Source organism: Heptranchias perlo, chromosome 10 (assembly GCF_035084215.1).
Source record: "Heptranchias perlo isolate sHepPer1 chromosome 10, sHepPer1.hap1, whole genome shotgun sequence".
Classification (NCBI taxonomy): Eukaryota; Metazoa; Chordata; class Chondrichthyes; order Hexanchiformes; family Hexanchidae; genus Heptranchias; species Heptranchias perlo.
Window position 1 is genome coordinate 29,729,985 of NC_090334.1, and position 26,976 is coordinate 29,756,960.

Here is a 26,976-nt window from a genome sequence, read left to right on the forward strand (position 1 = left end):
TTAGATAATGATTCAAAAGATGCTGAAAAAGCACTGTATGCTCAGTTGTGATTCATTTGTGTGTTATTTCTCCTTAAAAAATCCATGCTGTTTAATAAAATATCAGAAAATAGTTTCCTGTAAATTTTTAATTCTCAGTCGTAATTTGGGTTATAAATCATTTGGAGCATTTTAATTAATCAGGCTGCATGCAGGATGCTTTTATTGTTGTCGAATGTCGCTACCCACTCCAAGTACTCTTGTTGTTCTATTGAGCTTCATGCTGGTGGGGGAGGGGCAGTTGTGGGTCGAGGAGAAACGAGAAACAAAATATTTCGCCCGGAACTGTCCATAAAATACACATTCTGTTAGCAAAGGGTTAATCAAATGGCACTGCTATTGATTTCTCTTTTATTAATTTAACTGAATCCATTAACTTCTCAATTGGAACTGATCACACTCGCAGTTTGATTATCCCTTTGAATATGGATAGACCCTGTAACAAAATCTTGAGTGGTTGTAGATACATGTGGGTATGTAGACGGAATGGCACCTTATAAATTATTCGTCTTTCAACTTCACAGCGACACAAGAGGTGTGACAATCTCAGGGTGGTTAGGTGTGTATAAAGTTGAAGGTGGTTGTATTGATACATAAATGGCTGTATGCAAAGGCTACCCCGGAAGGCGACATCTGCCGAAAGAAATGCGGCCTAGGGTGATGGAAAAGTAACACGTGCACAGGAGTATTAGAATGTCTTTGATTCATTCTGTAACTGACTTCATCCTATGGATTTGATTGACAGATCAATCAGGATGTGTAAGTCATTGACGGGATACATGAAAGACATGAAAGGAACAATAGGTAACACTAAAACATAACAGGATCGGGAAAAAACGATACAATAGAGTTGTTGTTGGAAGAGTGACCTTAGAATTCGATGGGGCCTGATCAGCCGACCATTTCGCTGTTAACGTGTGGATTCTCCGGATTAAAAACTCGTAAGTGCTATCGTTAAGTGTATCATTGTCAATAATAGTTATTATCATATACTTGATAAATCTGTGAATATCTACCTGTAATGCTGTGAACCCTATTATTTTGACGAGTAACTTATAAGTAAGAACATCCATCGTCTAACAATCCCAAAATTCCCAATTTCCTAACCTTCCCCATTGCCAATTATATGCTTTTGAGAACCCTCTCCCCCTAATACATACAATTTGACTATTTCCCACCTCCTCTATTCTATCCCTGAGACAAGGATCAGAGTCACTCAATGTTGCTCATTCTTGGATTTGGTCTCACTATCAATGCAGGCAGCTTCTATTTCTCACTCACTCTGAAACCTTGATATGTAGGCAGCCTCATCAAGCCAAATACCGTTCAACTGTGAAGGTGACAACATGGGTAGACATTGCTGGCTCTCAAATCTGTTCCTTGGTACAGTGCCCTGTGAATCATTATGTCAAGGCAGGCGGCATCCACAGGATGCTGACACCCACAGGCCTGCGTCCACTGTTGGATAGCAGACACCCTTACTAGTGGAGTGCGTATCATAAACAATAACAAACCGACTGAGAAACTAAGCAGGCAGAGTTTGCAACAGTGCACTAAGGTGGAGAAGGATATGTAAACCCACACCGCCTGTTTTATATCTCTCTCTCTCTTTCTTGCTCTCAGTGTAACTGGCATGGCTTTAATCTTCTCCTTGGCTCCATTGTGACTCCATTCTAGGTCCATTCTCAATCAATTTCCATAAGGATCAGACTTGAACTGACTTTTGCTGCATCAGGTACTCAAAATCTGACCCATCCATTCTGATGAGACAATCAGAATCTCCTGGATGAGAAATGGATTGAGAGCAGGATGGATTTGCTGCCAGTTCCAGGGTGTGAATTGAACATGGTTCAGTTACAGCGAGAGAGCAGCCAGGGAAAGCCTCAGTGGTGATGGTTTATATCCTGAATATTTAATGGGAGTGTTGCTTACTTTCTTATTATTGTGGCGCTCTCTCCCCGGGTGTGTGTCTGAAAAGCCACTGTGGTGAGACTCTTAAGGACTGAATCCGGAACTATCACTGACTCAGTTTTAGAAGCAATGAAAGACCTCTGTGTTTTTGTACACAGATCATTTCTCCATAGACTCCACAAAGTAAATCTAGATTATAGCTTCAAAGATATTTGTATACTTTAGTTAACACCTGTCCCCCAATGTACATTATGGACAGGCCCACTTAAATGCCCTTCCATTAGTTCTGCACCATGTCTTCACTTGCTGTTGCTCGTGACAACCTAGCCGAGATCAAGAAATCACAATTTGGTGAGTAGCTCATTTGTTAATATTAGAAGAGTTTAGGACTCTCTTTCCAGTCCATGGTAGGTACATTGTACAAACCAGATGGCAACAATCAAACATTAACTATTCATAGATATGTAATACTGAGCTGCAAGTGAGTTAATAAATGTAGATCCACATCACAGGAAGATTTGCAAACAGTTATTGACAGTAATGATGCAGAAATGACAATAAGATGAGGAGCAAATAATCCCTTCTAATCTGGTCTTCAATTGTTGCTTTGCCTCTAAATTCATATTTAGCAGTTTTACTTTCAATTAGTCAGTACTCAGAATACAAATTGGTCAACTTCATCCTTTAAAGAAATTCTAATTCCACAAAGTGCAACTATTGGGTAACAGGGCTTAGAAGTTAAAATTTCTAAAAACAAAAAAACAAATGGACTGCTGCTTAATGTGAAATCCAACTCACATCACACAACTACTTTATTCTGGTCTGTTAGATACACACCTGTTTTATACATTACTGTTGCAACAGTGAATACACTTGAAAAGTACTTCATTGGTTGAAGTACTTTGGGATGTCCCGAGATCATGAAAGGCGCTATATAAATTCAAGTCTTTCTTTCTTTCAAGTCATATAACCCTACTCTATATCCCAGAGTTAGCCTCAAATCCTAACCACATTTTTAACTAAAACCAATAAATATTATGAAAAATTTGCAAAAACAAATAAACTCATAGGAATAAAATTTATGTTAGTGTGTAATTCTGACTTTCCAAAGTGAATTTGGTTATACCAACTGATGTTTCAGCTTCCAAAACATTCTTAATTCTAATTTGCTTCATCCAAATTTTCTTTGGTGACTACAAACCTTCTAAACAATGTGAGCAGGTAATGCAACTTGGGATATCACAGCTAAGGTCAATCCTTTTTGTCAAACATTATTCAGTACTACTGTTAAAAACTGTACTGAACAAAATGAATTTACATTTTGTAAGTTAGCTTTTTATACATACATTGACTCCAGAGTTTTTTGTGTTGGTTCCTGTCATTTTTGCCCCCACACACACAGTTTGACCGACCTACATGTGATAATTGAATACATAATCTACTTTTCCTAATAATTGTTTCTAGTTATTACAATTACTTTACTTTAAGAACAGATCAATTCATATTTAATTCATGAATTAACAAGTAAATTATGAAAATGGAATAGTTGAATTAATCTGCAGTGAAGCTTTGAAGCAATCCATTGTGTGCAATTTAGTTCATCACTTTGTCTAGGTCAAGCTAAGAACCTAATACATAATTATATTAGAGAGTCGAAACATCGTTCAGCATTTATTCATTATAAAGTGTCAGGATGGCTGATGGCCAGTGAATAGATGAGCAATGCTGATCAAATCCAGGTTCAATCGCGATCGGTACTCAGTTAATTGATCTCAGTTGGGGTGGCTGTAGGGTCATTACAATTGGTTGTTGCGCCCCTCAGTTAGGGAGGAAAAATCAATCAGGGCTCCCACTTCTGATTGCTATCTAGTAATCCATGCTGGAAGTTGATGGGGAAGACACATGCCCTTGTAACTGAATAACTTGCCGACACTCACTTACAAGGCTCAAATATGAATAATGTACATTTTTGGATGATAATACCAGAAGTTGGCCAACATCTGCAGGACTGTAATACAGGAAGGATTCAATGTGGGAAATTTCGACTTGCTCCCTAAATGGGGACCGTCGGGGAAGGCAGGAAGTCAGCGGCTCCTATGCTGAGCCAGCTGGCAGGTCGGTTTGGCGGGGGGCGGGGCGGTGGTGGTAGGAGAACCCAGAGAGGGCCTCAAACGGGCTAATGGCGGGAGGAGATTCTTGGGGATTCAGGAGGAGCATTCCTGATTTTCTTGGGCTCGAAAAAAACCTCAAAATTTCCTAGGCCTTTTTTTGAGTGGCCCTCAGCAATTTCTTTAAGGACTTACCCACCAGGACTCTTTTAGGCTGCTGAACGCCTGATACAACTAGACAGAGCATACACAGTGCACGCTCTGTCCATTTGTACCTGAATTTTGCAATTAGGATCCTACAACTGGTATAGGAACCTGAATTGCATATTCAAGGAGCTTGTTTCAGGCGGGAGCCTTGGATGATTAAGTCACCCGCGTCAACATTGCATCTAGCAAACTTCAGGGGCAGATCCCATTCCTCCAAAAATGCCTTACCTTACACTTGTCCACATTAAATTGCATAAGTCACCATTCCGTTAACCTATCTATGCCTCCTGCAACCTTTTATAGTGCTCCTTGCTGTTTGCCGAACTCTCTATTTTTCCACCTATCGTACTCATAGATAGAAAATAGTTTTCCTTCACACCTATTTGTGAAGTGTTTTGGGACATTTGTTGCATTAAAGTTGCTATATCAGTGCAAGTGCAAGTGCAAGTTGTTGTTATTGTTGTTGCACCATTTAGATTAGGGGTTCGCTACCCATAGCACATAAAAATAATAGATCAAAAGAGAACAAATCCAAAAAACGCATCACTAATTCAAATAAAGATTTCTCAGTAATATTTGCAGCTTGCTTGCCTCATTGTAGGTTTAGCACAAAGGAAGATGGTAGTGGTTGTTGGAGGCCAATCATCTCAGCCCCAGGACATTGCTGCAGGAGTTCCTCAGGGCAATGTCCTAGGCCCAACCATCTTCAGCTGCTTCATCAATGACCTTCCCTCCATTGTCAGAAATGGGGATGTTCGCTGATGATTGCACAGTGTTCAGTTCCATTCACAACCCCTCAGATAATGAAGCAGTCCGTGCCCACATGCAGCAAGACCTGGACAACATCCAGGCTTGGGCTGATAAATGGCAAGTAACATTCACGCCAGACAAGTGCCAGGCAATGACCATCTCCAACAAGAGAGAGTCTAATCACCTCCCCTTGACATTCAACGGTATTACCATTGCCGAGTCCCCCACCATCAACATCCTGGGGGTCACCATTGACCAGAAACTTAACTGGGCCAGCAACATAAAATCTGTGGCTACAAGAGCAGGTCAGAGGTTCGGTATTTTGCGACGAGTGATTCACCTCCTGACTGCCCAAAGCCTTTCCACCATCTACAAGGCACAAGTCAGGAGTGTGATGGAATACTCTCGACTTACCTGGATGAGTACAGCTCCAACAACACTCAAGAAGCTCGACACCATCCCGCCTGATTGGCACCCCATCCATCAACCTAAACATTCTCTCCCTTCACCACCGGCACACCATGGCTGCAGTGTATACCATATACAGGATGCACTGCAGCAACTCGCCAAGGCTTCTTCGACAGCACCTCCCAAACCCACGACCTCTACCACCTAGAAGGACAAGAGCAGCAGGCACGTGGGAAGAACACCACCTGTACGTTCCCCTCCAAGTCTTGGAGATATATCGCCATTCCTTCATCATCGCTGGGTCAAAATCCTGGACCTCCCTACCTAACAGCACTTTGGGAGAACCTTCACCACATGGACTGCAGCAGTTCAAGAAGGTGGCTCATCACCATCTTCTCAAGGGCAATTAGGGATGGGCAATAAATGTTGGCCTTGCCAGCGACGCCCACATCCCATGAATGAACAAAAAAAAATTATTCTCTTTGACAATGTTTGACATGTTTTTTGAAAGATTTAAAACAGGTTTTTCTTGATGAGGAAAGGGGTATGTATTCAAGTGTCAGCTGTGGCTCAATGGGTAGCAATCTCACTTCTTGAGTCAGAAGGTTGTGGGTTCAAGTCCCACTCCAGAGACATTGAGCACCAAATCAAGGCTGACTCTCCCAGTGTAGCACCGAGGGGGTGCTGCCTTTTGGATGAGATGTTAAACCAAGGCCCCATCTGCCTTCTCAGGTGGATGTAAAAGATCCCATGGCACTATTTTGAAGAAGAGCAGGGGAGTTCTCCCCGGTGTCCTGGCCAATATTTATCCCTCAACCAACATTGCTAAAAGAGATTATCTGGTCATTATCACATTGATGCTTGTGGGACCTTGCTGTGCGCAAATTGACTGCCGTGTTTCATACATTACAACAGCGACTACACTTCAAAAGTATTTCATTGGCTGTAAAACACTTTGGGACGTCCTGAGGCAGTGAAAGGTGCTATATAAATGCAAGTCTTTCTTTATTCGTTGTAGTAGCATGACTGGCAATAACAGTTTAGACTGTTGTTTAACACTGTTTTGATTTATCATTTTGTTCTTGCTTGTTGTTGTGGATATGTGTTAATGGTGATTTTCATAAATATGATTAATTTTAAGGAGAGAAAAATCAGGACAGCAAGGGAGAAAATAAAAACAAACATAATTTCACAAATGAGGGAGTAGGGGCAGTCTGAGAATATTCTTATTTATTATATTAACATTTTTACTAAGGTAATTGTATTTTTTTTGTTCTTAACTGTATTTTTAATAGAGTATTTTGTAATGTAAATTAACTATTAATAATAGCTACTTTGGAATACTTATTAATTGTTCAGCAAAACAACACAACTGCCTTGTTTCCATATTTTTTTTTGGCTGTGCTAAACTTTTGACAACACACAGTAAATTCTGTAAGTTACACAGGAATACATATCAGCAGGTCCTTGTAAAACTCTGCTGGCATCCTCACCCATCAGTTTTTGGCAGAAGGGGAACAATTAAAATTCATGGCTCGCATGCTGAAGCTCTCCATATTCACGAGGAAGGAGTCACCACTAGCCTGTGAGCAACCAATAAACTTGCAGACTCCCTCATTCTCACCACAGCACTGCTATGAAGTCATTAGGCTACCTGTTAAATTATCTACTGTCAATTTAGGTTCAGCACTGACTTATTGACTGGATGAATACAGAGTTGCACATAGGCTTTAAGCCATAAAGATCGCATTCTATTTATAGTTGAAGCTGTCTTTGTTGATGGGAGAGTGAGTGGTATTGCTTGAAATGTTAACAGGAATTTGATGAAGGGGTGATATCATAAAATTAACTTTACTGCTATTACTGCATACCATGCCAAAATTTCAAGTTTCCTCAATGAGATGAGATAATTATATATTTTATTTTATTTTTTCAAATGAGTACATCTGCATTTTAAGGGATTTAATTCTCTATGTGTACAATTTTTAGTGCACCGATTAATGCATTCATTGCACTTCATTGGCTGTAAAGTGCTTTGGGAGGTCCTGAGGTCGTGAAAGGCTTTATATAATTCAAGTCTTTCTTTTTTCGAATTAAATTCTTGCCTGCACTATTTTAATGCTAACATTAACCCATAGTGCACACAGTAAATGAAACCCCTTGGAGGGTGATTATTGTTGGACCAGATATGATTCCTTTTTTGTGTAATTATAGAGGCAATTTTCCACTTTGGCACTTCCAACATATATTGGACGCTTATATTGGGAAATTGTGCAACTCCAGCTTGTGACTTTCCATCCATTAATTTTAGTGGTCAGAAAATTACGGGCTGGGAGCTTGCAAGTCCCTGATATGTGCTCCCAGCTAGGAGCACAGTAGCATAAAACATCCCCTTTCACATGTGGGTTAGGCTCATTAAGGACTCCATTTTAACTTAAATTCGGGGATAGCCCCGGTGAGGTTATTGAAGCTGTGCTTTACCAATATATTGAATGCAGAAAAACAGATGGTTGCAAAATGGAACTTGTAGGGGACAGAATTTGAAACCCCAAGAACGGGTGGGAAAGCAGCTGGGAAGCGATTAGGGTCATAAGAACATAAGAACATAAGAAATAGGAGCAGGAGTAGGCCATACGGCCCTCGAGCCTGCTCCACCATTCAATCAGATCATGGCTGATCTTCAACCTCAATTCCACTTTCCCGTCCGATCCCCATATTCCTTGATTCCCCTAGAGTCCAAAAATCTATCTATCTCAGCCTTGAATATACTCAATGACTCAGCATCCACAGCCCTCTGGGATAGAGAATTTCAAAGATTCACAATCCTCTGAGTGAAGAAATTTCTCTTCATCTCAGTCTTAAATGGCTGACTCCTTACCCTGTGACTATGCCCACTAGTTCTAGTCTCCCCAGCCAGGGGAAACAACCTCTCAGCATCTACCCTGTCAAGCCCCCTCAGAATCTTATATGTTTCAATGAGATCACTTCTCGTTCTTCTAAACTCCAGAGAGTAGAGGCCCATTCTACTCAACCTCACCTCAGAGGACAACCCTCTCATCCCAGGAATTAATCTAGTGAACCTCTGTTGTACCGCCTCTAAGGCAAGTATATCCTTCCTTAGATAAGGAGACCAGAACTGTATGCAGTACACCAGGTGAGGTCTCACCAAAGCCCTGTACAATTGTAGTAAGACTTCCTTACTCTTGTATTCCAACCCCCTTGCAATAAAGGCCAACATGCCATTTGCTTTCCGAATTGCCTGCTGTACGTGCACGCTAACTTTTTGTGTTTCTTGTATTAGGACACCCAAGTCTCTCTGGACACCAACATTTAATAGTTTCTCACCATTTAAAAAATATTCTGTTTTCCCATTCTTCCTATCAAAGCGAATAACCTCACATTTCCCCACATTATACTCAATCTGCCACCTTCTCTCCCACTCACTTAACCTGTCTATATCCCTTTTCAGACTCTTTGGGCTCGATTTTCGGACATCTGAGCCAGCGGTTTGTGGCGGGGGGGGGCTCCGAAAATCGGGGATTCCTGGGGCGGGTCCGGAGCCCGGTTCCAACCCACCCACTTCCGGGTTCCCCAGTGACGCACTTAGATGCGCGCGCAGCCCCTGCATGCGGGACTCCTACCGGCGGGATCCCACTTAAACCAATTAAGTAGATACATCAGGTCGTTTGGAGACCTGATTGACATGATATTTTAGGAGGGGTGGGATTTTCAACTCAACTGAGACTGTTTCCCGTACTGGGGGAAACACTGCCAGTTGAAACGGACATGTTGCAGCCACCAGTCTGGGAGCTGCAAAGGTCCATTTGACAGGTGGGGGTGGGGGGGGGAGACCCTCATTCATTGCAGGGTTCACTTTGGACAAAGTTTGGCCTCCACCACCCTCCTCCTAACACTAAAATTCATCAACTTGGAACCTCAACCCCGGTGTGCAGACACATTTACCTACCTTGTGGACCCCCTCAAACGTACATCTTCCAGATGGGGGCCGCCATAGCTGCAGTCATGACCTCCTTGGAGGACAAACAGCATCACCAGCCTCGCCAACCATGCCGTCCACCTCTGACACTTGGAGCTCCACAACACAGAGCTATGACACATCCACCTGCACAGCAGGAGGGAGGGCAAACGCAGAGAGAGATGCGTCGCAGAAGGCACTACCCTCGCCACAGGGTCTACAGACCGAGGCTCAGCTTCCTGGACCTCTCTGAGGAGCAGTGCATACGAAGGCTCAGAATCATTCGCCAGGTAGTCGCGGACATCCGCAGCCTCCTTCATGACGAGCTGCTCCCAGATGGACCGAGCACCATCTTCATACCTGTCGCTGTCAAAGTCACCACTGCCCTCAACTTCTTTGCCTCCAGATCTTTCCAGGGTGCCACCGGGGACATCACTGGGGTCTCTCAATCGTCTGCACACAAATGCATAAGGCAGGTCACCGACGGCTTGATCTGCAGAGCCTCGCACTATATCAACTTCCCCATGGATGACCTCAGCCAGGTGGAGAGGGCAGTGGGATTCCACGCTGTGGCTGGCTTCCCAAGGGTGCAGGGTGTAATCGATTGCACCCATATAGCAATACGGGCACCTCCACACGAGCCAGGACTGTTCATCAACAGGAAGGGCTATCACTCCATCAACATTACGGGTACGGTAGCATAGTGGTTATGTTACTGGGCTAGTTCAAATCCCGCCACGGCAGCTGGTGAATTTAAATTCAATTAATTAATTAAATTAATTAATTAATTAAAATTCAATTAATTAAAAAATCTGGAATTAAAATACTAGTATCAGTAATGATGGCCATGAAACTACCGGATTGTCGTAAAAACCCATCTGGTTCACTCATGTCCTTTAGGGAAGGAAACCTGCCGTCCTTACCTGGTCTGGCCTATATGTGACTCCAAACCCACAGCAATGTGGTTGATTCTTAATTGCCCTCTGAAATGGCCTAGCAAGCCACTCAGTTGTAAAATCTCGCTACGAAAAGTCATAATAAAAATAAAACCGGACGGACCACCCAGCATCGGAACAGCACTGTGGGTAGAACGGTCACCACACGGACTGCAGCGGTTCAAGAAGGCAGCTCACCACGACCTTCTCGAGGGCAATTAGGGATGGGCAATAAATGCTGGCCTCGCCAGCAACACCCACATCCCGTGAACGAATAAAAAAAAATTCAGCTCATCTGTGACCACCAGCAAGAGATTCCTTCACGTGTGTGCCAGATACCCTGGCAGCTGCCACGATTCCTTCATCCACAGGGTGTCCAACGTCCCGCCCCTCTTCCACTCACCCAACACCTGCAAGGGCTGGCTCCTCGGGGACAAGGGATACCCCCTGTACACGTGGCTTATGGACACCTCTGAGGAACCCCACCACTGAGCCACAGTGTCAATATAACAACAGCCACATCGCTACCAGGTCTACAATTGAGCAGGCTATAGGGTTACTCAAGATGCGTTTTAGGTGCTTTGATCGTTCTAGGGGAGCGCTTCAATACGCACCACACAGGGTGGGACGCATTATAGTCATCTGTTGTACGTGGCACAACAGAGAGGGGTGCCGCTAGAGGAGGCCCCACCCATGAGGAGGAGGAACAACCCATGGGCAGAATAGCGGCTCACCTGGCTGCTTGTGAGGCCAGGGAGTCACTGATATGTGAACGGTTCTCCTAACAGCAGACTGTGTGAAGAGTCCAGGCCTCATCCCCTGGACAGAGGAGCGGCCACACCAGCCCCCTCCCCCTCCCCCTGCACAAAACAGTGGTGCAACTACACCTACACCCATTGTAGAATGACCCAATGGGTGGCATCAAGTGTCCGTGTTCATGGTGAACCTCATGAAAGGGACTTAATCCACAAGCCAGTTCAAGAATGGGCAAGACGTGGCAGTAGTGGTGATAATAATAAGATTTATTGTGAATGAGGAAGAAAACAAACATAAATAAAAAATATGACAAATCGTCAAACACCCTTGTGCATCCCCTTTGTGCTCACAAAACCCTCACCTTACGTTTACGGGAACCCCTACGTGGTGCTACCCCTGTTGCTTCAGCAGAGGTAGTGGCAGGTTGCTCTTGTCCATGCCCTGACCGATGAGATGCTTTGCATGGACGCCCTCTGGGTTTCGGTGCCCGTGAGGACCCCTCCAAAGACTGCTCCACCTGCACCTGTGCAGGGGCAGACTCGAGCACCTGGACAGGAGGCAGCACTGCGGGTACTGGTTGAGAGGGGGGTAACGGGTGAGACGTGGAAGCGCTTTGAGTGGCGTCCCCACTTCCATGTCCCCTTTCGCCATCATCCCTCTCCTGGGCCTCTGGCATCTCTTCTCCTATCAAGGCAAAACACAGAGAAGCGAGTTGCATAGTGACCCGCTGCATGCATTGATGTGGGTGGGGTGACCATGAGGGAGATGCACGGGAGGGTGCGTGTGAGACGTGGCCATGAGATTGTATGAGGATTGGGTTGCGTGGTAGTGTTCGAATGGGAACTGGGGCGGTGAGTAAGTGCAGGCAAGGTGAGGATGATGGCTGAGTGGATGTGAAGAGTGATGCGAGAACGTTGTGGTGGCAGTGCAGAAGGAGTTGTGTGGTGGTGGAGGTGATGTGGAAGACGGAGTGTGCGAGAATGCGTAAGTATACTCATTTTGGCTGACCTGGTTAAGTCATTAAAGCGCTTCCTGCACTGGACCCAGGTTCGGGAGATGTTACTGCTGCTGGCGGCCTCCTCTGCCACCTCGAGTCAGACCTTCTTGGTGGCAGAGCGAGGCCACTTCCTCCCGTCCGCTGGGAAAAATGTTTCCCTCCTCCTCCTCACCCCATTGAGCAGCACCTGGAGTGAGGAGTCAGAGAACCTTGGAGCAGCCTTGCCTCTGGCCTGCTCCATGATCCAAAATTGGTTGTTTGATGCAGGAGGAGCATTGGAGGACTGCCCCTTTAAATAGGGCTCCTCCCGCTGACAGCCTATGATGCGGCTGCGCAGTGCGCCCGCTGCACAGGTCTAGGATGGGAACGGAAGCCAAGGTAAGTGCCTTCAATTAGGCTGCGATCGCGTGTGGAACACCCCGAATTCACTGGGCGCGTTGTCCCCCCGCTGCCAACCCGCCTCCCTCCTAAAATCAAGGCCTTTGTATCCCCCTCACTGCTTACTTTCCCACCTAGTTTTGTATCGTCAGCAAACTTGGATACATTACATTCGGTCCCTTCATCTAAGTCATGAATATAGATTGTAAATAGTTGAGGCCCAAGCACCGATCCTTGTGGCACCCCACTAGTTACAGCCTGCCAACCTGAAAATGACCCGTTTATTCTTACTCTCTGTTTTCTGTCCGTTAGCCAATCCTCTATCCATGACGATATATTACCCCCAACTCCATGAACCCTTATCTTGCGTAACAACCTTTTATGTGGTACCTTATCGAATGCCTTTTGAAAATCCAAATATACTACATCCACATGTTCCCTTTTATCTACCCTGCTAGTTACATCCTCAAAAAACTCTAATAAATTTGTCAAACACAATTTCCCTTTCATAAAACCATGTCGACTCTGCCTAATCATGTTATGATTTTCTAAGTGCCCTGTTACCACTTCCTTAATAATGTATTCCAGCATTTTCCCGACAACTGATGTCAGGCTAATTGGCCTGTAGTTCCCTGTTTTTTCTTTTTCCCTCCTTTCTTTAATAGTGGGGTTACATTTTCTACCTTCCAATCTGCTGGGACCGTTCTAGATGCTAGGGAATTTTGGATGATCATAACCAATGCATCCACTATCTCTGGAGCCAGCTGTTTTAGAACCCTTGGATGTAGGCCATCAGGTCCAGGGGATTTATTGGCTTTTAGTTCCATTAATATCTCAAGTACTTTTTCTCTACTGATAATAATTATTTTAAGTTCCTCCCTCTCATTAGCCCCTTGGTTCCCCACTATTTGTGGAATGCTTTTTCTGTCTTCTACTGTGAACACAGATACAAAATTGGGTTTGGATGGTGGGGGGTCCGGGAGTGATCAAGGTTTGGATGAGGGGGTTCGGGGAGCGACAAGTGCTATGACTGGCACTCTAGAGACCTTGGCCTGGACACTAACTCAGAACCAGGAAGTGTGGAGGGAGGATTTTCTGATGGGAAACATGGAAGTAAGTGTTTGCCGCACGTCATGACTGTTGTGATGGCAGGCCGTCTTTTACATTTTTTCAACAGATTTCACACCCGACAGCCAGCCAGACTGATAGATGCAGAACAGATTTTACAATATTGGCTGTGACTCTCCTTGAAAATGGGTTTACATGGCAAGACATTCTAGTATGCTATCTCTCAATGCTGCTGTGTATACTTATATATGACAGATTGAATGAGTGATTAAGTAAGGAGGTAAAGATTGAGAAATCAAGGGATGATGTCAGTCATAAACTTGGGAGAGGCCTCCAAACTCATATTTCCCCATTGCCTCTTTGCCCAAGATCTCCAGGGCCCTCTCCTAATAAGAAGTTACGGGTTGCAAGTTAGCTGTCTGTATGGCTGGTGCCTGTTATGTATCACCTTTTCCTGCAAACAGATAAAAAAAGGGACATATGTTGGATAAAGTAATATGAGAGAAGATGTGTGTCACCCCAGAGCCCAGGCCAGCAACCACTTTCTGAGAGTGTGTGAACATACAGCCTGCAGGTACCTTGTGTGGAGACAGTTCTTGCTGTTTGCTGCTTACCTCATTTAATAGGCCACAAGTTACCACCATTTCTGGGATTTTCCCAGTTAGCCTTGTAAAGCGAAAAACCCCTGCCTACTCCTTAGGAGGCCAGTGATGTCAGGGGGCAGCCCCAGGGTCAGACGCTCCCTATGCTGGGAGCTCTTGTTGGGACTCGGGGTAGGACTGGAGGTTGTTTCACTGGGAGAGATGAGGCACACTGGCCTCCACGTGGGCCAACTTTTGGTGGGGGGGTGGGGGGGGTGAGTCGCGGGGGAGGGATCACTACCGGGGATATGGACTGGAGCCTCAAAAAATATTTTTTTCTACCTGGATTCGATATTTAGTGGGATAGATAGTGTCCTCTGCATCCCCGACCAAGAGTCCAGGAGGGTGTGTTGCCCACCTGGTGCAAGGGTAAAAGATATCTTGGAGCAACTGGAGAGGAACTTGGAAACGGAAAGGAATGATCCAATTGTCGTGGTCCATGTTGGGACCAATGACATATGGAAGAAAAGGGAGGAAGTCCTGCTAAGACAATATCAGAAGTTAGGAACTAAATTAAAAAGCAGGACCTCAGGGGTGGTAATTTTGGGATTACTACCTGAGCCACATGCTAATTGACAAATCAAGAAGGTGAATGTGTGCCTGAAAGGCTGGTGTGGGAAAGAAAGATTCCATTTCATTGGACACTGAGACAGGAAGGGGCTGTACTGTTGGGACTGGCTCCACCTGAAACGGAATGGGATCAGTGTCCTGATGGAAAGGATAAATAAGGCTGTCAATAGGACTTTGAACTAGTAAGATGGGGGGAGGGAGCTGGGGAAAAGAACATAAATCTGAAGAAAGAATAAATAGGAAATGAGAGTATAGGTCAGACCAAGGTAAGGAATAAGGGTAACATAAACGGTCAGAGAACAAATACAGCTATAGAACATAAGTACAAAATGACCGTTAAAAACAAAGGAGGGGAACAATTGCTAAAAACAAATTAAATTGCCTGAGCAGCAATATGCACAGCATCGGAAACAAAACGGGGGAACTGGAGGCAATAATTCATAGCGAGGAGCTAGATGTGGTAGGGATAACTAAAACATGGTTACATAAGGAACAGGACTGGCAGTTAAATATTGCAGGATATAATGTATTTAGAAAGGATAGGAAAGGAAGGAAGGGGGGGTCGGGTAACTGTACTAATTAGAGATGACATAATGGCAGTCGAAAAAAGGGACATAAATAACATTAAGATAGAAACAGAATCCATATGGATTGAGACAAAGGATAAGAAGGGATGAATCACGTTAATAGGTATATTCTACAGACAACCTAATAATGGAAGGGAAGTGGAGGATGAAATATCTAGACAAATCTCTGAAATTAGTAAAAAACATTGAATAATAATCATGGGAGATTTCAGCTATCCTCAAATAAGAGGTAAGAAGAAGTAGGGAAAGGAGAAAAGGTAATGGAGTTTTTACAGTGTGCACATGACTCCTTTCTTACCCAGTATGTGAGAAGCCCAACCAGAGAGGAATCACTGCTAGATGTAGTAATGAGAAATGAATCAGAACAGATAAGAGAAGCATAGGGGAACATCTAGGCAGTAGCAATCATAACATAATAAGATTTTAAATAATGATTGAGAAAGGCATGAGTAAGACAAAGACCAAAGTAATAGATTGGAAAAAAGCTAATTTTGAGGGAATGAGAGTAGAGCTAGGGCAGGTAAACTAGAAAAACATTTTGACAAAGAAATAGAACAGCAGTGGGAAATATTTAAAACGATGATCAATAGAGTTCAGGAGAAATATATTCCTCTAAAAAGCAAGAACAAACTAGCCAATAATGAAACACCATGGATGAATAAAGAGATATGGGTGAAATTAAAACTAAAGAAAAAGGCATACACTAAGTACATAGACAATAAAGGAGAAGATGACAAAAGGGAATACAAAGAGGTCAGGGAAGAAGTCAAAAAAACAATTAGGAAAGCAAAGAAGAATTATGAGATTAAATTATCAAGGAATATAAAAAGATGTAGTAAAGTATTCTACAGACACGTGATAACAAAAGAAAAATCAGAATAGGGATAGGGCCACTAAGGGATGCACAAGATAACCTCACAGGTAACGACAGCAAAATGGCAGATATATTGAATAGTTACCTTGTCTCCGTATTTACCAGGGAGACGAACATGGTGGGCAGGACATTAGAAGAAGAGGTCGAAAAAGCTATTAAAACATTTAAGACAGAAAAGGGGGAGATAATTGCTAAACTAATCAAACTAAGGGACAATAAAACCCCTGGTCCGGATGGATTGCAGCCACAAATATTAAAAGAAGGTAGGGAGGAGATGGCAGAGGCACTAGTACATATGTATTATAATTCACTAGAAAAGGGAATAGTGCCAGAGGACTGGCGGACAGCTAATGTTATTCCTATATTTAACAATATAGGAATAACATTAGCAGATCCTGTGTATTCGTAGGGCCTGTCCATCCCCTATGGACAGGCCCTACGAATACACAGGATCTGCTCAGACGAGGAGGAACGCGATGGACACCTACAGACGCTGAAAGACGCCCTCGTAAGAACGGGATATGACGCTCGACTTGTCGATCGACAGTTCCGACGGGCCACAGCGAAGAATCGCATAGACCTCCTCAGAAGACAAACACGGGACGCAACCAACAGAGTACCCTTCGTCGTCCAGTACTTCCCTGGAGCGGAGAAACTACACCATGTTCTCCGCAGCCTTCAACATGTCATCGATGACGACGAACACCTCGCTAAGGCCATCCCCACGCCTCCACTGCTCGCCTTCAAACAGCCACCCAACCTCAAACAGACCATCGTTCGCAGCAAGTTACCCAGTTTTCAGGAGAACAGTGTCCACGACACCACACAACCCTGCCACGGCAACCTCTGCAAGACTTGCCAGATCATCGACACGGATACCACCATCACACGAGAGGACACCACCCACCAGGTACATGGTTCATACTCCTGTGACTCGGCCAACGTTGTTTACCTCATACGTTGCAGGAAAGGATGCCCCGGAGCATGGTACATTGGCGAGACCATGCAGACGCTGCGACAACGGATGAACGGACACCGCGCAACAATCGCCAAACAGGAGGGTTCCCTCCCAGTCGGGGAACACTTTAGCAGTCAAGGACATTCAGCCACCGATCTTCGGGTAAGCGTTCTCCAAGGCGGCCTTCGAGACACACGACAACGCAAAATCGTCGAGCAGAAGTTGATAGCCAAGTTCCGCACCCATGAGGACGGCCTCAACCGGGATCTTGGGTTCATGTCACGCTACACGTAACCCCACCAGCAAAAAGGGGGAAAAAATTTATATGTTTTTTAAAATTCTCTCTCTCTCTCTCTCTGCCATTTTGAGTTTCTTTCTGCCTGCCTGTGTAAAAGACACAATGTATATCGAGTGTACTGGGACGTGCTGTTCTCCGTGACTGGCCTGTTTGAATAACAACGACACCTTTTGATTGGTGTGATGCTGTCCCAACATAGTATAAGATATGCGATTTGAGAACCTTTTCATTCATTCATCTGACGAAGGAGATAATCTCCGAAAGCTTGTGATTTTAAAATAAATTTGTTGGACTATAACCTGGTGTTGTAAGATTCCTTACATTTGTCCACCCCAGTCCATCACCGGCATCTCCACATCATGGCTATATTTAACAAGGCAGATAGAACAAATCCAGGGAACTATAGACCAGTTAGCTTAACATCAGTGGTAGGAAAGATAATGGAATCTTTACTCAAAGATGTAAAAGAAAGACACCAAGAGAATGAAAATATAATAAAGAATAGTCAGCACGGATTTCAGAAGGGAAAGTTATGCTTGACCAACCTTATTGAATTCTTTGAAGAAGTAACAGAAAAAGTAGCAAAGGTAATGCAGTGGATGTAATGTATTTGGATTTTCAAAAGGCCTTCGATAAGGTACCACACTGTAGACTCATGGCTAAGGTCAGAGCATGTGAAGTCAGGGGTCAGGTAGCAGAATGGATAGCAAGCTGGCTGCAAAACAGAAAACAGAGAGTAGGGGTTAAGGGTAGCTACTCAGACAGACAAAAGTGGTGTACTACAGGGATCGGTGCTGGGACCATTGTTGTTCACAATTTACATTAACAATTTGGATTCGAGAATCAGAAGTACAATTTCAAAATTTGCGGACGACACCAAATTAGAAGAGGTAGTTAATACAAAGGAAGAATGCATCAAAATGCAAGAGGACATTAATAAACTTGCAGAATGGGCGTGTAATTGGCAAATGAATTTCAATATAGATGAGTGTGAGGTGGTGCATTTTGGTAGGAAGAATAAGGAGGCCACATACTGCTTGGATAATAAGAGTCTAAACAGGATAGAGGAGCAAAGGGATCTAGGGGTACAGATACAATAATCACTAAAAGTAGTGGCGCAGGTTAACAGGTCATAAAAAAGGCAAAACATGTACTAGGGTTCATTTCTAGAGGGACAGAATTGAAAAGCAGAGAAGTTAGATTAGACTTGTACAGCACCTTAGTTAGACCACACTTGGAGTATTGTGAACAGTTCTGGTCTCCATAATATAGAAAGGATGTAGAGGCATTCGAGAAGGTGCAAAAAAGACTCACAAGAATGATACCAGAACTGAGAGGATATCCTTATCAGAAAAGGCTGAACAAGCCCTTTTGTCATCCTCTCCTTTATTGTCTATGTACTTTATTCACTGGAAAAGAGAAGGCTGAGGGGTGACCTAATAAAGGTCTTTAAGATAATGATACAGTTTGATATGGTAGATGTAGAGAAAATATCTCCACTTGTGGGGGAGTCCAAAACTAGAGGTCATAAATATAAAATAGCCATTAATAAATCCAATAGGGAATTCAGGAGAAACTTCTTTACCCAAACAGTAGTAAGAATATGGAACATGCTATCACAAGGAACAGTTGAAGCAAATAGCATAGATGCTACATAAGCACATGAGGGAGAAAGGAATAGAAGGGTTAGATGAAGTAGGGAGGGAGGAGGCTCGTGTGGAGCACAAACGCTGGCAGAGACCTGCTGGGCCGAATGGCCTGTTTCTGTGCTGTAGTTTCAATGTAATTCAATGTAAAGGACCAACGGTGTCTGGGGGTGAGGCTTGGGCAACCTTCCCTGCAATGGCAGGCAGGTGCTGGATTTTTTGTCTGCATGTGACAGGTAGGTATTGGAGATGTGCCCGTAGTGGCATGGGTGCCTGCCAGCGCTATGCCAGTTTCGTGTTCTGCCTAAACTCCCCTGTGGGCATGACCCCGGTTTAACTGTCGAGGTCCCGGCCCACAGAATTTCCGGGCCAGTGTCCAATTGTAGAGCTCAGTGGGATTAGAACAAGAAATGGACCTCCAACATCCATCTCTCTACCTAGAGTGCCTGGTCTGCTGTTGGAGTCAGTTGAAGTCTATGTAGAATTACATTACATAGAATTTTACACAACAGAAACAGGCCATTCAGCCCAACAGGTCTATGCCGGTGTTCATGCTCCACATGAGCCTCCTCCAACCTTACTTCATCTAACCCTATCAACATATCCTTCTATTCCTTTCTTCCTCATGTACTTATCTAGATTCCCCTTAAATGCACCTGTACGATTCACCTGAACCACTCCATGTGGCACAATTTCCACATTCTCACCACCATGTAGGTGGGTAAATGGTGAAAGATGGCTTCAGTAATGTGCTTAATGCAGTAGCGGGTGGCACAGTGACTGACCTGCAGTGTCCCTAGTGGGTGCCTGTGGCAGAATAGTTCAGGGCAGAGGTGATCTTCAGTGCCACTGGTAGTGCAGTGCAACTAGCTGTACCTGCAAGTCTTCAACAACAAAGCAGCACACCTTGGTCATAGCCATGAGGGAGGATCCTAGAGGTTATCATACACTGGTATTATGTCATGGATAGGTAGATAACACTGGTGCAGTACATCCACTTCCTGGGGTAGTTTATCTTGCCTCCTATACCATCTTGGGTAACCCTCTCCTTAGCTGCTGCTGCACTATGATGCAACTGACAATTGTCATTGAACCCATTCTGTTAGGAAAACAATTTAACACTGATACGTACAAAACTTGCACTTCTTCCTTAGAGCTTATTCTATTGTGAATGACAACATTTTCTTCAATATATGCCACAGAGGGAGTTTTTCTTAATATAGGCCTTTTACATGCTTGTCACTGATATTAATAAGAATTCTTCTCCCTTTTTTCCATTACTCTCATTAAATGCATTTCGGACTGTGAGGAAAACTGAAATTAATGTTAACAGTGGAAGGAATGACATAACTGCTCTTTGTCAGCAGTCACTAAATTTTACACAGAGAAAACTAACTCCCACAATTTAAAGAAAAAACACAGAACATACTCAAATGTTTCCTATCTGATTTTCATCTACAAATTTTGCATTTATAGAGATTTATTAATAGATCTTTTAAAATCCTGTACCAGATCCATTAGTATATTTGATAAGTTTTATTTAATTAATTTAAAACGAGCTAATAATAATGTATTTGTAACTAGACTTTCTAATCTATCTGGTGTCCCTTCACATATCCTTGGTATCTATTCGGATGCACTGTGTCACACAACTGAACTGACGAGGGGAGGAAGGAAGTATTAAAGAAATAGAAATTTCAAATAAGGTGGTCACTAATAGGCTGAGGAAGTTAACGGAAGACAAGGCTCCAGGCTCAGGTCGACTTCACACAAGGGTACTTAAAGTAATGGCTAGCGAAATCAATTCTGCATTGCCATTATCTTTAGAGAGTCATTAGAAACGGGAGAAGCGCCCAAGCATTGGAAAATAGCAAGCATCACACCAATCTTTTAAAAAGGGCATGGAAACAACCAGCAAACTACAAGCCTAACATCTGTTTTGCGCAAAGTATTAGAAGGCATAGATATGGCATGGTAAGAGGGTGTCAGCAATAGATTTATGGGAGGGAGGTCTTGCCTAACAAATTTACTGGAATTCTTGAAGAAACGATAGACCTTGTTGACAATGGTAATTCCGTGGATGTGATATATTAGGTTTCAGCATGGCTTTTGCTACTATACCATACAAACGATTAGTTTACAAGGTAGAAGGCATAAATAAAGGTAGGCTTCTAACTGAACTGAAAATTGGCCAAACCAGAGAAAGCAAAGGGAGATTGTTCTGATGGAACCTCGTCAACGTGGCAAGGGGTCACTAGCGGGATGTTATGGGATCATTGATGAGGTCATTGTTGTTTACATTGTGTCTAGAAATGAATTGGAGCTAGGGACAGAAGTAAAGCTAAATTTGCAGATGACATTAAATTGCAGCGGTGGGGGGAGGAGGGGAACTTCAAACAATAGGGAAGAGGCAAACCAAATACAAAGGGATCTGGTTAGGGCTGGAAAGTGAGCTGATTAGTGGCAAATGGCATTAAATGTGGAAAAATTAAAGTCAATGAGACTAGGGAAAGGAGTGTAAATAAAAGGACTCACTGATAAAAGACACAACACAGGAGAGGGACCTGGTGTTATTGGTGAGTAGCTCACTGAAAACAGCAGCTCCAAATGTGGCAGCTGTAAGGAAGTTAATCGGATCTCGGGATGTAAATCCATAGGGAAACAGCACAAATTCCAAGAGGTGATAACGAGTCTGTTCAAGGCACTGGAGAACTGTTTACTCATATCACAGCTAGGATATCCAAGTATTGAGGCAATGCAGAACACAGCAACCAAATTGATGCTTGCCTTAAAGCATTTGAACTTGGTTAGACTTGCTTACTTAGAGTATTGTGCATAGTTCTAGTCTCCATATTACAAAAAAGATATAGAAACACTGGAGAAAGTGCAAAAAAGATTTACAAGTATGTTTCTAATGTTATCAGAACTGAGAGTGTACAACTATCAGGAAAGACTGAACGGGCTGGGTTCTTTTCTCTGGAAAAGAGAAGTCTGAAAGGTAACCTGATAGAGGTCTTTAAAATTATGAAGGAGTTTGATAGGGCAGACATAGAGAAGATGTTTGCACTTGTAAGGAAGTCCAAAACCAGAGGCGATAAATATAAGATAGTCACTATTAAATCCGATAAGGAGTTCAGGAGAAATGTCTTTACTCAGAGTGGAAATTTCTACCACATGGAATGGTTGAAGCAAATAGTATAAATACATTTAAGGGAAAGCTAGATAAGTATATAAGGGAGAAAGGAACAGAAGGATATGTTGATAGGGTGGGATTTTTATTTTTTATTTTTTTTTATTCGTTCATGGGATGTGGGCGTCACTGGCGAGGCCGGCATTTATTGCCCATCCCTAATTGCCCTCGAGAAGGTGGTGGTGAGCCGCCTTCTTGAACCGATGCAGTCCGTGTGGTGACGGTTCTCCCACAGTGCTGTTAGGAAGGGAGTTCCAGAATTTTGACCCAGCGACAATGAAGGAACGGCGATATATTTCCAAGTTGGGATGGTGTGTGACTTGGAGGGGAACGTGCAGGTGGTGTTGTTCCCATGCGCCTGCTGCTCTTGTCCTTCTAGGTGGTAGAGGTCGCGGGTTTGGGAGGTGCTGTCGAAGAAGCCTTGGCGAGTTGCTGCAGTGCATCCTGTGGATGGTACACACTGCAGCCACTGTGCGCCGGTGGTGAAGGGAGTGAATGTTTAGGGTGGTGGATGGGGTGCCAATCAAGCGGGCTACTTTATCTTGGATGGTGTCGAGCTTCTTGAGTGTTGTTGGAGCTGCACTCATCCAGGCAAGTGGAGAGTATTCCATCACACTCCTGACTTGTGCCTTGTAGATGGTGGAAAGGCTTTGGGGAGTCAGGAGGTGAGTCACTCGCCGCAGAATACCCAGCCTCTGACCTGCTCTCGTAGCCACAGTATTTATATGGCTGGTCCAGTTCAGTTTCTGGTCAATGGTGACCCCCAGGATGTTGATGGTGGGGGATTCGTCGATGGTAATGCCGTTGAATGTCAAGGGGAGGTGGTTGGACTCTCTCTTGTTGGAGATGGTCATTGCCTGGCACTTATCTGGCGCGAATGTTACTTGCCACTTATGAGCCCAAGCCTGGATGTTGTCCAGGTTTTGCTGCATGCGGGCTCGGACTGCTTCATTATCTGAGGGGTTGCGAATGGAACTGAACACTGTGCAGTCATCAGCGAACATCCCCATTTCTGACCTTATGATGGAGGGAAGGTCATTGATGAAGCAGCTGAAGATGGTTGGGCCTAGGACACTGCCCTGAGGAACTCCTGCAGCAATGCCCTGGGGCTGAGATGATTGGCCTCCAACAACCACTACCATCTTCCTTTGTGCTAGGTATGACTCCAGCCACTGGAGAGTTTTCCCCTTGATTCCCATGGACTTCAATTTTACTGGGGCTCCTTGGTGCCACACTCGGTCAAATGCTGCCTTGATGTCAAGGGCAGTCACTCTCACCTCACCTCTGGAATTCAGCTCTTTTGCCCATGTTTGGACCAAGGCTGTAATGAGGTCTGGAGCCGAGTGGTCCTGGCGGAACCCAAACTGAGCATCGGTGAGCAGGTTATTGGTGAGTAAGTGCCGCTTGATAGCACTGTCGACGACACCTTCCATCACTTTGCTGATGATTGAGAGTAGACTGATGGGGCGGTAATTGGCCGGATTGGATTTGTCCTGCTTTTTGTGGACAGGACATACCTGGGCAATTTTCCACATTGTCGGGTAGATGCCAGTGTTGTAGCTGTACTGGAACAGCTTGGCTAGAGGCGCAGCTAGTTCTGGAGTAAGGTGGGAGCAGGCCTGTGTGGAGCAAAAACACCAGCATGGACCTGTTGGGCCAAATGGTCTGTTTCTGTGCTGTAAAATTTTATGTAATTCTATGTTACTATGAGAAGTTGAAGAGACTAGGATTGCTTCCTCTGGAGAATGTTTCCATGATCAAGAACTCTATTGATTGCTCAATGAATCATTTGTTAGCTACTTCAGAAAGGTAACCACTTTCTAATGATGTTTAGAATGAATTATTGTCAGACTGATGTTCTTCACTCAGTTCCTGCAACAATGGTTCAGAGCTTTCCTATATGTGCAATACCACCCTAAGATTATCTAAACATATTCTCGAAAGGCAAAATTGACAATTTCCAAGATCAACAGAGCAACGCTAATAAAAGCTATTTAAATTATCTGATTTTGTTCACTAATTTTTAGCTAAGTTGACTTTATTTAGTGTTCACAGCGTGTTCCATGATTTAGCTCCTAACTTGTTGTTTATTGCTGGTGTTTCAAGATGCTTATTGCAGCAATTCATTACATAAATCAACTAAATTTCATGGTCTCTTTATAAGGACATAAACTCATATTGTTCACCAGAATGTTCAAAAATAGCAGCAGGCAAAGCTGTGATTCAAACATGGTTTATCTGTTTCAACAATACTGTGGAACTTTTGACAATGCAAAAGTTTGACTGTAAGAAATCTATAAAGGTTATTGGAACAATTAATGAAAAGACATTCATGATTTAAAATCACAAATTAATAAAATAGACAGTTGTTTGATATCAAATTAGAAATCACTTTTGTACAGAACTGCCCGTAACAGTATGAATACCATGAATGCTGTCATTTAAAAATCTCCTTACTATACCTATGCACTAATCCCCTCAGCACTCACACTTCAGGACAATACAAGAATCTTCAGCTCCTCCTAGTGGATAGAGCTTTAAAGGGCTGGCATTTTTTGCAGGGTGCTATGAAAACCTATGGTGATCAGAGATCTGACTAATTTTCAAGCCATTGAAATATTACAGTTGTGCTGCCTTTTCCATAGTGATTGATGTAGTACACTTGGAAATTTCTGCAAGTGTGTTATTTTCAATGGATTTGAATCTGATTTATTATTGAAATAGTGGCATGGTACAAGAGAATTAGAAGGTATGATGATAGGGAATTATGGAAGTTGGAGCTCAAGGTCCAAAAACCACCAGAAATACCCTTAGTTACCAGGGGCTCCAGGAGAACAGATGGGGTCAGGCTTGGCATCTGACCACAAGCCAACTGTATTTGTGTGCAACAATCCCAAATGAAGTAAAAGGGATTGACGGCAAATTTGAACTCAATGAAGTAGTAACAAAATAAAAGGATTCAGCACATCTTCACACCAAATCCATATTGGGTCAGGCAATATTCGGGTGTCCCTGGCGGCTGCCTAAAACAAGAGTTAGGCCCCTTGCATATATTAATGAGAGGTCTAACGCCAGTTTCAGAACCTTTCCCGGAAATTTGTCAGCCCTGAGTGGAGCTAACCAGTTTGTCCTTGAAGGGATCTGCTGGTGGTCGCCACCGTAAAGATTTCTTTTTAAATGTACCTCAATGTGGAGCCCAGAGGAGCAGAAGTGCTCTTTCCGGGAGCTCCACAATATTACCGTGGACCACAATCGGCCGGCCCTCGTTCCCTCCCATTCTCCCCTCCCCACCCCCCAGTGACCTACCTGAGGGCTGCTGCCGGCAAGATAGCCGTTCCAAATTGGTGCTCGGCAGTCCTGTGAGCTGCTTCTGGATGCCCGATTGGTGTCCGCAGCTCCTCGGAATTATGGCGATGAAGCCCGAGGTCCAATTTCGGTCAAGCCTCGGGCATCTCGCTTCTGGCTCACGCTCCCAGCGGGCCGACTGTTCTGCGCCCAAAAAAGGGCTGAGCCCAATATCCAGGCCATTACGTTTAAACCCGATTTCTCGTCTGAATGATATATCTAGACTTGGTTGCTCAATTTAAAAACTCTTGTCTATGTTTATTTTTCTGATAGTGGAAATAACACAAGGTCAGCCAAAGGCTGAATGCTAACAGAGGCAAAGCTGTGAAGCTGTCATCTGCTGGTGTGCAATGAAACTGCAGCAAAAAGTAAATTCATTTTTAGCATGTGCTGCACCATAGACAAGTTGGAAAAGAATAAAAATGTGTGAGGTTGCTGACTTTGCTTTGTTCACACACTTTTTCGATTGCATACGCTTTCAACTTTTCCTTAAAATTTTCTACTTTAGTTCCTTTAAGTTTTTAAAAACATTTTTTGCCAGGTTTCCTAACTGGAATCTCATGACTTAGGAGAGGGTCAAACTGTAGTATAAGAAAGTAGAATTGTTTTCAGTGTTGAATGGCAAGTCACTGTTACGGAATGGACGTTCTTATAAGTTTATAAGTAATTCTTCAAGATAATAGGGTTCAATAGCATTTCTTGGCCTTCATAGGAATTAAGCATACAATGATAACTATCATTAATAATAATTATACATATTTAAGGGCATACTTACGATAATACGAATTATGGGAAAATTCACACATTACAGTTCTCGAGTTCGAGGGGAATGACTGATCAGACCATATCGAATTCTGAAGTATCTATTCTAACACCCACCTTTTTAACCTTTCTTTCACTCTGCCTACGTGAGAATCTGCATGTTTCTACATTACTTCATCCAGTTAGCTACAATATCTTCAGTTTTAACAACAATCACTGCCCAGGCCTTGACCTTGACTGAACTATCAATCAAGTCATTTAACTGGAGACAGTTACAAAGAACAAAGGCCCTCTACAGGGACGTTACACAGCTGCCCTTGGAGGAGTCACTATCTGAATCTATAGCTTCTGGACTTGATGGTCAAAACATGTCCATAGATATCTCACTGCTGAGAGATCTATAGTAGCTCATGAGTTAACAAAGGCAGTTTGTGGCCTCTGCTGAATCTCCCTATTGACTGGAATCCCTTTTACTAACTGAACATTGCTAACAGAAACTAACTTAAAAGCTAAAGTTAATATAAAGCATTCACCCTTTCCTTACATCACCACAGCAAGTGCTTGTTAACTAT

The 26,976-nt window shown here is 43.6% G+C and overlaps 1 protein-coding gene across 1 annotated transcript in view; it reads right to left on the bottom strand.

Annotated features, from left to right (window-relative positions):
* stxbp6 (syntaxin binding protein 6 (amisyn)) overlaps positions 1 to 25,828 on the bottom strand; it is a 357,348-nt gene extending 331,520 nt beyond the window's left edge. The window contains exon 1 of the mRNA XM_067990993.1: positions 25,604 to 25,828. The gene's annotated coding sequence lies outside the window, so the exon portion shown is untranslated. The remainder of the gene's footprint in view (positions 1 to 25,603) is intronic.
* Positions 25,829 to 26,976: the final 1,148 nt, after the last annotated feature.